Source organism: Vulpes vulpes, chromosome 2 (assembly GCF_048418805.1).
Source record: "Vulpes vulpes isolate BD-2025 chromosome 2, VulVul3, whole genome shotgun sequence".
Classification (NCBI taxonomy): Eukaryota; Metazoa; Chordata; class Mammalia; order Carnivora; family Canidae; genus Vulpes; species Vulpes vulpes.
In genome coordinates this window covers 20943527-20953502 of record NC_132781.1, presented here as the reverse complement: position 1 = coordinate 20953502, position 9976 = coordinate 20943527, and the positions used below count along the sequence as shown (strand labels likewise).

The following is a 9976-nucleotide window of genomic DNA, read 5'->3' as shown; positions in this document are numbered from 1 at the left end:
ACCTTCCTCCACTCAGCCACCCAGCCAGCCCCCCTGCCTTGGAGTGTCCCCCCTTGGCTTCAGCCCAGGAGCCAGCCAAACTGCCGTCCTTCCCATGCCAGGACAGATGGACCCTGTCAGACCTTCCCTCCCCTGAACCCTTCCATCACCCAGCTGGCGCAGGAGGGCTTTCGTCCTCAGAACTACACTTCTCTCCTGTGCTTCAGGCCCAGTCCCAGACCCTTATCCTGCTGAGCCCTGCTAAGTTCAGGGGTTGGGGGCCATACCGTCCATCAAAGGCTGCTAGAGCAACAAGCCCTGGCTGTCCTGGCCTTGGGAAGGGAAGGGGTGGGTCTCCCCAGACCCACAAGGCCCCTGCTCCTTCCCCTCCCCCTCATCCCCCCCCCCCAAGCCAGGCTTCAGCCGGGTGTGTAGACCCAGGTTGGGGTGCAGTGTTGGCAGGACAAACAGTCTCTAGTGTTGGGTGTTGTGCCTTGGTTACCAAGGAGGGAAGCTGGCTCTCTGCCGTGTTTGGGCCCCAGGCTGAATGTGTGGGTGGGGAGGGAAGGCAGAGGATTTGGGGTGTGGGGCCCTCACTCTCTGCTCCCAGGGCCTGCGGGCAGGGAGGGCCCGCCAGGACTCGCAGCTCGCTGGGCAGACTCAGACTTGCTGCCGCCCTACCTTTCTGCTGGCTCTGGGACACGCCAGGCCAGGTAAAGCATGCTGGGGGTAGGGCAGGCTCCTCTTCTGCTCAGATTTGGGGCTGGGGGGAGCTGGAGCCCCAACTAGGCAGGCACTGCCATGTCCCAACCCCCAGGACAGACCAGACAACCTAGGAGAGGGTCCCAGGACCAAATCGAGTCCCTTGTACTTCAGTTTCCCCATCTGTAAAGTGTCGGGAGCTAGCCTGGGTAGTCCCAGGGGGGTTCCCCTGCTTCTACTCTCCCTGCACGAACTGAGAGATTGGGGAGTCAGGCCATGGGCTGGGAAGCATGGCCAACTGAGAGCCCCTGGCCCTGAGGGCTCCTCCCACTTTGCAGGCCCACTGCCCTGCCCTTTGCAGGCCCACTGCCCAGCCCAGACCCATGAGTGCCAAGAGGGGTCTGAACACAGGAACCCCAGGAACCCAGAGCCGTGGCCAGGAATAGCATTAGAGAAGAGGGGGATCTCCTTTCCTGGTGGCCCTGAGGGTGGGGACTACCTTTCTCCCTCTTCCAGCAATGGCCAAGCAACAGCCAAAAGAATCTGGGCCTGCCCCCTGGTGACTTCTCATCAGCAACTTGTCACAGCATCAGTCCCCTGACTGTGTCCCTGGCTCTGTGCTGGAAACTGGGGAGGTAAGACTGGGCCCCATCCCAGGATCAGGGACACAGCCCGTGCAGGAGGCCACAGACAGCACCAAGACCAGCCTCAATAACACAGAGCAGGGAAGCTTTCCAGTGGGGTGGAGAAGCTGAGACTTAGGGTCTGGGGGTTGCCAGGGACCAAAGAGGAAAGGGCTTGAGTGTGGGGACAGGCCATGCCATAAAAAACACAATGTGTGTGGGCACTTGGGGGTGGGGAGCCTGGAAGTGAGGCCTAGATGGACGAGGAGCTTAACTTTAAGGGCCTTGTGGCCAGGATGAGCCACTGGAAATATGGAGAGGAAAAGGACATGGTCCCGGGTGGGAGACAGCCATCCCCCCACAAGCAGACACCATCCCTCGGCCCTGACTGAGGCTCTACACCACCCGGAAATCCCAAGTACCTAGGTCTCCGCTTTGGATAAGTACATGAGCTAAGAATGCCAATCCAATCCAGACCTGCCCTCCAAAGCCTTAAGTTGGCAAAACAAAAGAGAAAAGGGGCCTGCCCGTGCAAGTGACTGGCTAGGCCGCTGGGCCTGGGGAGGGGGGCGTGAGGGGACCCACATGTCTGGGAGCTAAGGCTCATGGGCAAGAGTGGCCCCCAGTGTGTGCACAGTGAGAAGAGCTGTGCCCTCGGCAGGGAACGAGGCTCCTTCCCAAGGAGCTGCCCCAGGTTGTGCCTGCAAATGTGGGATTCCCAAACAGCCAGATCCCAGTTGCACGCAGGAAGCGGGAACTCTGGATGTGATTGGAAAGCCTCTCAATCTTTAAGATTTAGAAACTGATTCCAAAATAACACCAATGCAGGCCTAGCAGAACATAGAAGTAAGAGAGCCTCAGAACTCATTGGGGGCGGGGGGGTGGCTGAACACAATGGTCCCCTTGACGGAAGGGTAAACTGAGGTCCAGAGGGGAAATAGGCCTGTAGACTGAGTCAAGTCAGACCAGAACCTAGGCCCCTGACTCTCCTATGCTCCCAACACCACACCACCTCCCAGGAAACCCCCAGAGCAGCAGCATGGATGGTTCCCACCCCCTCACCTGGCACCACCCTGCGGACTGGAGCACAGCCAAAGGGGTTGGGCTGCATGGCCCCTCACGGATCATCCCCCTCTCCACACCGACAGGCCTCTGCTCCCCACACCTATGGGTTCCCAAGTCCTCTCCATACCCTCCAACCCGTCTCACCTCATGGCAGCCAGGAATTGTTCTCCCACTCTACAGGAAAGGGAAACCAAGGCCAGAAAGGCCAGGCCATTGCCCAAAGTCCTTCTGTGACAATTTCTAGAAGGTGGGGAGAGGTCTCTGTGCCTGCCTGCTTGCAGGTCCCTGTAATTCGGACAGCAGCAGGAAGAACCCAGCTTGCAAGGCAGGGAGGGCCGGGGTGAGTGAGGCCGGTTCAAGGCAGCCTCAGCACAGGGCCAAGGCCAGAGAAGCCAAGCCTCAGCCTCTGCATCCCTGAGTCTGAAGAGGGGGCTCAGCAGGGGCCCAGGGGCCTCAGGGTCAGGAGTACACAGGACTGTGTGAAAGGTGTATCAGCAAGAGGCCAGGGCGCTGGGAGCCAGAATGATACCAGAATTTTTTAATTTTGCTTACCTGGTTGATGTGAAATAGTATTTCGTTGCAATTTTAACTTGCATTTTCCCTGTTACTAATATATTCATTTAGTAATTGTTCCTTATTTCCGCTATATCTTCAGTTTTTCCAACCTAAGTAAAGAGCCCCCACTCCTAGGCCCACCCAGGGACCCCTGAGTCCCACCTCTCTCTCCTCTGGCATGTTCTATCAACCCATTCCTTAGCTCACTTCTAGCCCTAGGCCACAGCTAAGCGTGTTAATGGCAGCCCCTTGACCCCCAGGGGGCTGTGCAAGTAGTAAGGAGAAACACCCCCTCCTAAGTTGGTTGGTGCCCCAGACCTCTTGGGCCACCCAGAGGTGTTAAGGAGTCAGTCACCCATGTTTTCAGCTCTGTGCCAATCCCATGCCAGGGGACAGAGGATGACGGGACCTCGGCCTGCCTTCAGGTCGGTTACAGCCCAGCAGGAGAGGAAGGTGAGTCAAGAGCAGCCAGGCCCTCAACAGCTGCAAAAGGTGGGCAAACATCCCTGGGAGGGACTCCTAGCAGGGGAATACGTGTAGGATTCTTCGCAGAATTTCGATCTGGTGTGTTTTCAATGTTTTATTTGCAGACAGAAAAACGCACAAAGAACTCACGAATACACAACTCAGTGAGCCTTCACAGAGTGAGTGCGCCCGCCCGTGTAACCAGAGCCCAGATCACAAAACAATTGCAGCGGCCTCCCCTGGGATGCCCCCTGCCAGGGCTGGCTACTATTTCTGGCAGCATAGATTCATTTGGCACACTTTGTGCTTTATATAACTGGCTCATATAATATGGCTTCTTAGCTGTCTTCTTGCTCAATCTTACAAGTACAAGATTCTCTCATTGCTATAGAAAATTCTGCTGAATGACTAGCACATTCCAGATAGGGAAACTAGGGGAGCCCAGCCCAGACTTGCTCCCATAGGAAGTATCCAGATTTGCAGAAGCTAGCAGCCCCTCCTCCTCATCCAAAAAAAGGGTCAGGGCTTGACTTTCCTTAAACTCCCAGGATGGGCATCAGCAAGGAGCTGGGGCCTGGCTCTGCAGACCCAGGCCTCCCCCAACACCCTGAGTTCTCTGTCTTGTCCACCCACTCCCCAAATCCAGCCTGCTTCTTCCCCATAAAGAGAGGAGGAAAGGCACCGGGGAAAGATATGCTAATGATATGCACAACGTATGCAAATAGACCCAGACTCCCTGAGTCAGCTTGGACAGTGGCCAGAGTGAGTAGAGAGCCAGACCTCCACACTCTGGATAGAGAGATGGCCCTCCTGCTCGCCGACCTCACTCCTTCCACTAGCTCCTGAGATACTCAGTCCCCACTCCCAAACCCTCACCCTGTGAGCTGGCCTCCTGCTCTTACTAATTAAACTCTGTGAGGGCTGCAGGGCAGAGGTCATGAGTTAGGCTCTGGGAGCTCACAGTCTGGCAAAGAAGTGCACACAAATGCAGCCACCACTCCCCAGTAAGAAACAGTTGGGACCCCAGCTAGGCGGCCCAGAATTTCTGAGTGTGGCTTGAGCCTCCATTTCTGGCCAGCTCCTAAGGGAGCACATTGATCATTGGGAGACTTTTTTTTTTTAAGCCAACATTGAGGGGCACCTGGGTGGCTCAGTGGCTGAGTGTGTCTGCCTTTGGCTCAGGTCGTGATCCCAGGGTCCTGGGCTTGAGTCCTGCATCAGGCTCCTCGCAAGGAGCCTGCTTCTCCCTCTGCCTATGTCTCTGCCTCTCTCTGTGTGTCTCTCACGAATAAATAAATAAAATCTTTAAAAAGTAAAAAAATAAAATAAAAGCCAACACCGATTAGGAAAGGGCACGAATAAATAAATAAAATCTTTAAAAAGTAAAAAAATAAAATAAAAGCCAACACCGATTAGGAAAGGGCACAAAGGAGGTTTTGGAGATGAAGGAAATGTTCTCTATCTTGACTGTAGCGGTGGTTCCTTGGGGACACACATTTGTCAAACTCATAAACTCCACACTTAAAATAGCTGAACACAATAGCTCAATAAAACTGGACTTTTACCAAGTGACCGAGGAGATCAGGTATCGATAGATGAAAAGGGTTGGGATTTCATTGGCACGGAAAGGTCACGGCAGAGGCAGTGAAAGCGCCACCCATTATTGCCAAAGGAAAGCGGTTGGTGCCCCCTTCACTTAGTGCTTCCGTGAGGTGTGTTGGAGATTTAGGGACCGAACCTGGAAGGAAAGTATCCTGCCCCATTCCAAGGGCTGCTGGGTGTGGGGAGGGTCGGCGCAGCTCCTACTGAGTGCCCCTGAATGGTTGGCACCAGTTAGCACTAACTGAGCACCTACTATATGCCACACACCAGTCTGGGACTTTACTTAGACCAGGGGTGGCCCCATCTAAGAGCAAAGAATGGTTTTGACATTTTTAGGTAGCTTTATAGAAAATTTAAAAAGCACAATATTTCATGACACATGAAAACTGCATGAAATTCACATTCGATGTCCATGGAGATCGATGGGAACATGAGCACGCCCATTTGTCCACGAGCTGTGTCACAGGTCAAGGACAGAGTTGAGGACTTGCAGCAGACTATAGGGCCAGCGAAACCCTAAAATACTTGCAATCTGGCCCTTCCCCAATCAAGCTTGCCTGCAAAGCCTATAAAGCAGAGGTTAAGAACGCACTGTCCGAGGGAGGAAGAACGAGGGTGCCACACAGCCTGGCCCCCGGGCTGCGGTTCCGACCCACTCCCGGCTGCGCGCCCCCCCCTCCCCGCGGGTTGGTAAACCTGAGACCCGGCCTCGCGCCGGGCGAGCAGCAGTGCCCCCTGCCGGCGGTCAGGGGCAGGCCGGCGCGGGCTGAGCCTCGCCTCCTAGCGTCTGCCGCCATCTGCTGGCCTTCTCGGGAAGCGCATCCCGGGAGCGCAGCCGGCGCGGGGACTGCGAGACGGCAGGGCGGGGACCCACGTGGCCAGTTCCGGGGACCAAGGTGCCAACTATTCCAGGCAGGGATTGAAGCCTACCAGCCGGTGTCCGCTGAAAACGTTTCATCTGTCCCTGCTTATTTGATGGGTGAGAATACAGGTGACAGCGCCCAGCGGGGTACCTGGATGCTTACCAAATGCTTGCGAACTGTGGCTCCGAATGTCCAGTTCCTGGGGACTTGAGCAAAGAACAGGAGCTGCAGGCACAGGGTGGTAGGAGAGGACTGGAACGTCCTGCTGACCCAGGTCCCCCTTCCCATGCATTTGTCCTTTACATGCACCCTTCATTCTTTCTTACCCTCACTCATTATTCATTCATCCTTTCAACAAGCTTTTCTTGAACACCAAAGGAGACATTTCGCTGGACTCTGGACACTGGAAAAACTACCAGAGAACAAGACCGTGTAGTCCCTGCCACGGAGCTCACAGTGTTATGGAAAAGACCAGTAATTTCAGTACGGCGTGATGAAGCACATTTGGGGGTAGCAGAGAAGCCTAAATGAGCAGCACATAAGGTGCCCCGACCTTATGGGGCATCAGGAAAGGCTTCCGGTGCCTGCAGAATGGCTGAGCTTGCCAGACAGAGAGGGGATCAGCATGTGCAAAGGCCCAGAGGTGAGGAGTATACCCAGCAAGTTGCTGAAAGAAGTCTGAGAGGCAAGAACATAGAAGGTAATGAGGACAGGGGAGCAAGAGGAGGCTGGAGGGGGAAAGAGACTGTTCCGGCAGACCTTCAACGCTGAGTGAATGCCGGGTTCAAAAGGGGGGCACTGCGACATCTGGGAAGAGGCAGGGCACTTCTGTTCCCTGGGCTTACCCATTCTGTGACAGGGCAGCTCTGGCTCCTGGAAGGTTCTCCCTCATTCTGGGATGAAATCAGCCATCCTAGGACCTCCCCTGCCCACAAGGTCCTGTCCTGCTGGGGGCATGCACAGATGGAGTAGCCTCCCTGCCTCCAGGCCAGCTACTCACCTGGTCACAGCCTCACTGGCCGTTCCTGGGCAGAGGCAGCCCCAGGGCAGGTGGAAAGACTGGAACTGGCTCTGGGTGCAATTCCACTCATCCCTTTACTGGCTGTGTGGCCTCGGGGTGGTTCCTTAACCTGTCTGAACCTGGATTCTCTCCTTTGTAAAAGCAGCAGAACAGCTCACCTGAGAGGTGAGGCCAGTGAGAAGGCTGATGGTGGGGAGCGCTCCCCCAGCGCCCTAAGGCCCTCCTCTGTCACCTGGATCATGGGAGGTGGTGACCAGGGTGTGCTCTTTCTTTGCCATTTTACTCGACATCCAGTGCTGGTGGGTGCCCAGCAGCGTTAGCGGAACGTATGAGTGATTCATGGGGTGATTACAGGCAAACCCACAGTTACCACTCAGGACACAGGCCAACAATCACAGGGGGTGACAATACCACAGCACCCTCACCCCAGCGGTACCCTCACTCCCATCGCGTCCCGGGTGATCATGCAGAGGCCCACAGCTCAGGAAGACGAATCCACTGGCAGGAGGAGCTGGAGGTAAACCCAGGACTGAGCCCTGCGCGCTCGCGGTGCCCTCTGCTGGGCGGGCCCGGCGCCGCCTCTTCCTCTCTTCCCCCGAGGCCCCCAGGACCAGCCCAGCCAGGGAGAGAGGCTCGACCTGGGGGGGCCTTCCCCACACACCCTCTCGCACAGGGAAGCCCCAAATCATCCCTGAGGCTCCACGGACACCTTTGTCCTTCCTGTCTCCTCTCTCCTGCTCTTCAGCGAACACTTCAAGCATCCCTAAATCCCCACCATCCCTCAGGTGGCCTCAGCGTAGTCAAATGTTAGGGCAGGGAGGGACATTTATTACTATTATATTACGGTTATTAATGACAGCTACCATTGGCGAGGCACTTGTCGTTTGCCAGGCCGTCCAGGAAATGCAGCCGGTCCCTCCAGAGATGGGCAGCCGCAGCCAGCGGGTGACAGATGACGGAGCTGACTCAAGGTCACATCACAAGAGTTTTCAGAAACCTGGTGTTTTTCATCAGACTGGATGGGGCTCATCCTGCTTCAGTAAGGGGGATTAGGTGGGCCTTGAGATGGGGGCAGGGCCCTCTGGTGCCCCATGAGCCTCACCTTGCCCCTCCTCTGGACCACACTGAATCCCAGGAAGGGAGACAATGTGGTGAGCCTCCCAGCATTACTGCAACCATTGGTGGGAGGGGGGGGGGGGGGACGGGACACACCGCAGGGAGTCCAGGAGAGAAAAGAAAAAGGAAGTTTTATGTGTATTTGGACTCTACAATTGGCCTTTTCCTGGTCCACAGACGACGCTTGCCCAAGGCTGCAATGCAGGACCAGGACCGAAACCTGCCGACCCCCCACCCAGTGCTCTTTCTCTGGGAAAAGGAACCACAGAACAAACCTTGGGAGGGGCCAGCACAGGAAACAGGCACACAGTCACGGCCAGGCACCCCGCCTTAGGCCTACTACCCCCAGCCCTCGAGAGAGGAACCTCCTGCAGCACCTCAGGGGGACCGGCCACCTGTCAGGGCTCTGACCCCTGGGAAGTTGGAACTTGGAGCCTCAGGTCGGTCCCGAAGCCCGGTCTATGCTGTCATCTTGTGGCCACTTCGGGAAGTGCGCCTGTCCGGCTCTAAATTGGAAATAACACGGATTGAGCAAAACTGAACATTATTCTGGGAACTCATGGGATGTAGAAGGGAACATAGCCCAGCCGGTGCCCTGAAGAAGCCCACAGTGTGGCAGAGGAGCCTCCAAATGGCATGTCCACAACTGAACTCAGCGCCGGATACCCACCGGAACAGGTCATGGAAAAGTTTCCAAAAGATGGTCTCTCCCATGCTTTAGAGGAGGCGTCTGGAGAGGCAGCGGGCAGCAGGTAGGATTTGACGGGAGGGAGTGTGCAGGAGGCACTCCAGGGAGAGGCACCGGCCTGAGCAAAGTCACGGAGACAGGGAAACAGCAGTTCTAAGGATTCCAGTTTGTCCCAAGCCTAGGTCGGATATGGAGAGGAGGAAATGATCATTTGGGAGCCAAATGGGCCAGTCTTTGGCTGGTGGCCTAGGGAGTTTGTACTAAGAATTTTAGGCTGGGGAACCAACAAAGGTCCTAGGGCAAGGATGAAGCTTGAGCAGGGCTCTCTTTAAGGAAAAAAAAAAAATACTAGCTGCAGGGGACAGGAGTGAACAGGGCAAATGGAAGAAGTTTCAGGGCAACAGAGAGGGTGCTGGGAAAGGGGTAGGGAGGACTTCAGGGCTAAAGAGGGTACTACTGACAGCTAGACAAGCCAGGGCCAAGCAGGAGAGGTGAGGAATTGGCTTGGAGTTGCTGTCAGGAATTCCAGTGAAGCTACACCTGCCTGGTTCAGTCAGTAAAGCATTCAGTGGTTGACTCAGGGTTGTGAGTTCAAGCCCCACATTGGGTGTAGAGATCACTTAAAAATAAAATCTTAAAAAAAAATGGAGTCCCAGTGAAGATGTCTTTAGGCAACCAGAAATAATATATGAGTAAAAGGGGAAGCAATTGCTCCCATGTGCACAGACTTCATAGTAAAAAAAAGCACTTCAGGGACGCCTGGGTGGCTCAGTGGTTGGGCGTCTGCCTTTGGCTCAGGGCATGATCCTGGAGTCCCAGGATCGAGTCCCACATCGGGCTCCCCACAGGGAGCCTGCTTCTCCCTCTGTCTGTGCCTCTGCCTCTCTCTGTGTATCTCTCATGAATAAATGAATAAAATCTTAAAAAAAAAAAAAAAAAAAGCACTTCAGCTTGTTCACGTTTTGACTAATATTTACTGAGCCCCTACTATGTTCCAGGCCCTATGCTACATGGTTTGCTATTCATCAGTAAACAGGGTTAGATTCCGGGGGGGGGGGGCGGTGCGGGAGACACATTAGCTAGTAGGCCTAATGAGTAAGTATAGTATGCAGTGTATTAGAAGGTGCTAGGGAGAAAAGGGAGGAAGAGTATATGTAAAAGAGAGTAGGGGGCTGGGGTAGGGGGGTTCAGTTTAAAGCAGGATGGTCCAAAAGGACCCCAGGACAAAGCAGACATTCAAGTCTCAAATTCTGGAGACTGGGGACTCCTGGGTGGCTCAGTGGTTGAGCCTCTGCCT

General features: G+C 55.1%; 1 long non-coding RNA gene across 1 annotated transcript; it reads left to right on the top strand.

Annotated features, from left to right (window-relative positions):
• Positions 1–561: 561 nt before the first annotated feature.
• On the top strand, positions 562–4944 carry LOC140595982 (uncharacterized). Its single transcript, XR_011998005.1, has 3 exons — positions 562–692; positions 1198–1316; positions 3314–4944. It is a non-coding gene; the product is annotated as an uncharacterized lncRNA (long non-coding RNA).
• The last annotated feature ends 5032 nt before the right edge of the window (positions 4945–9976 follow it).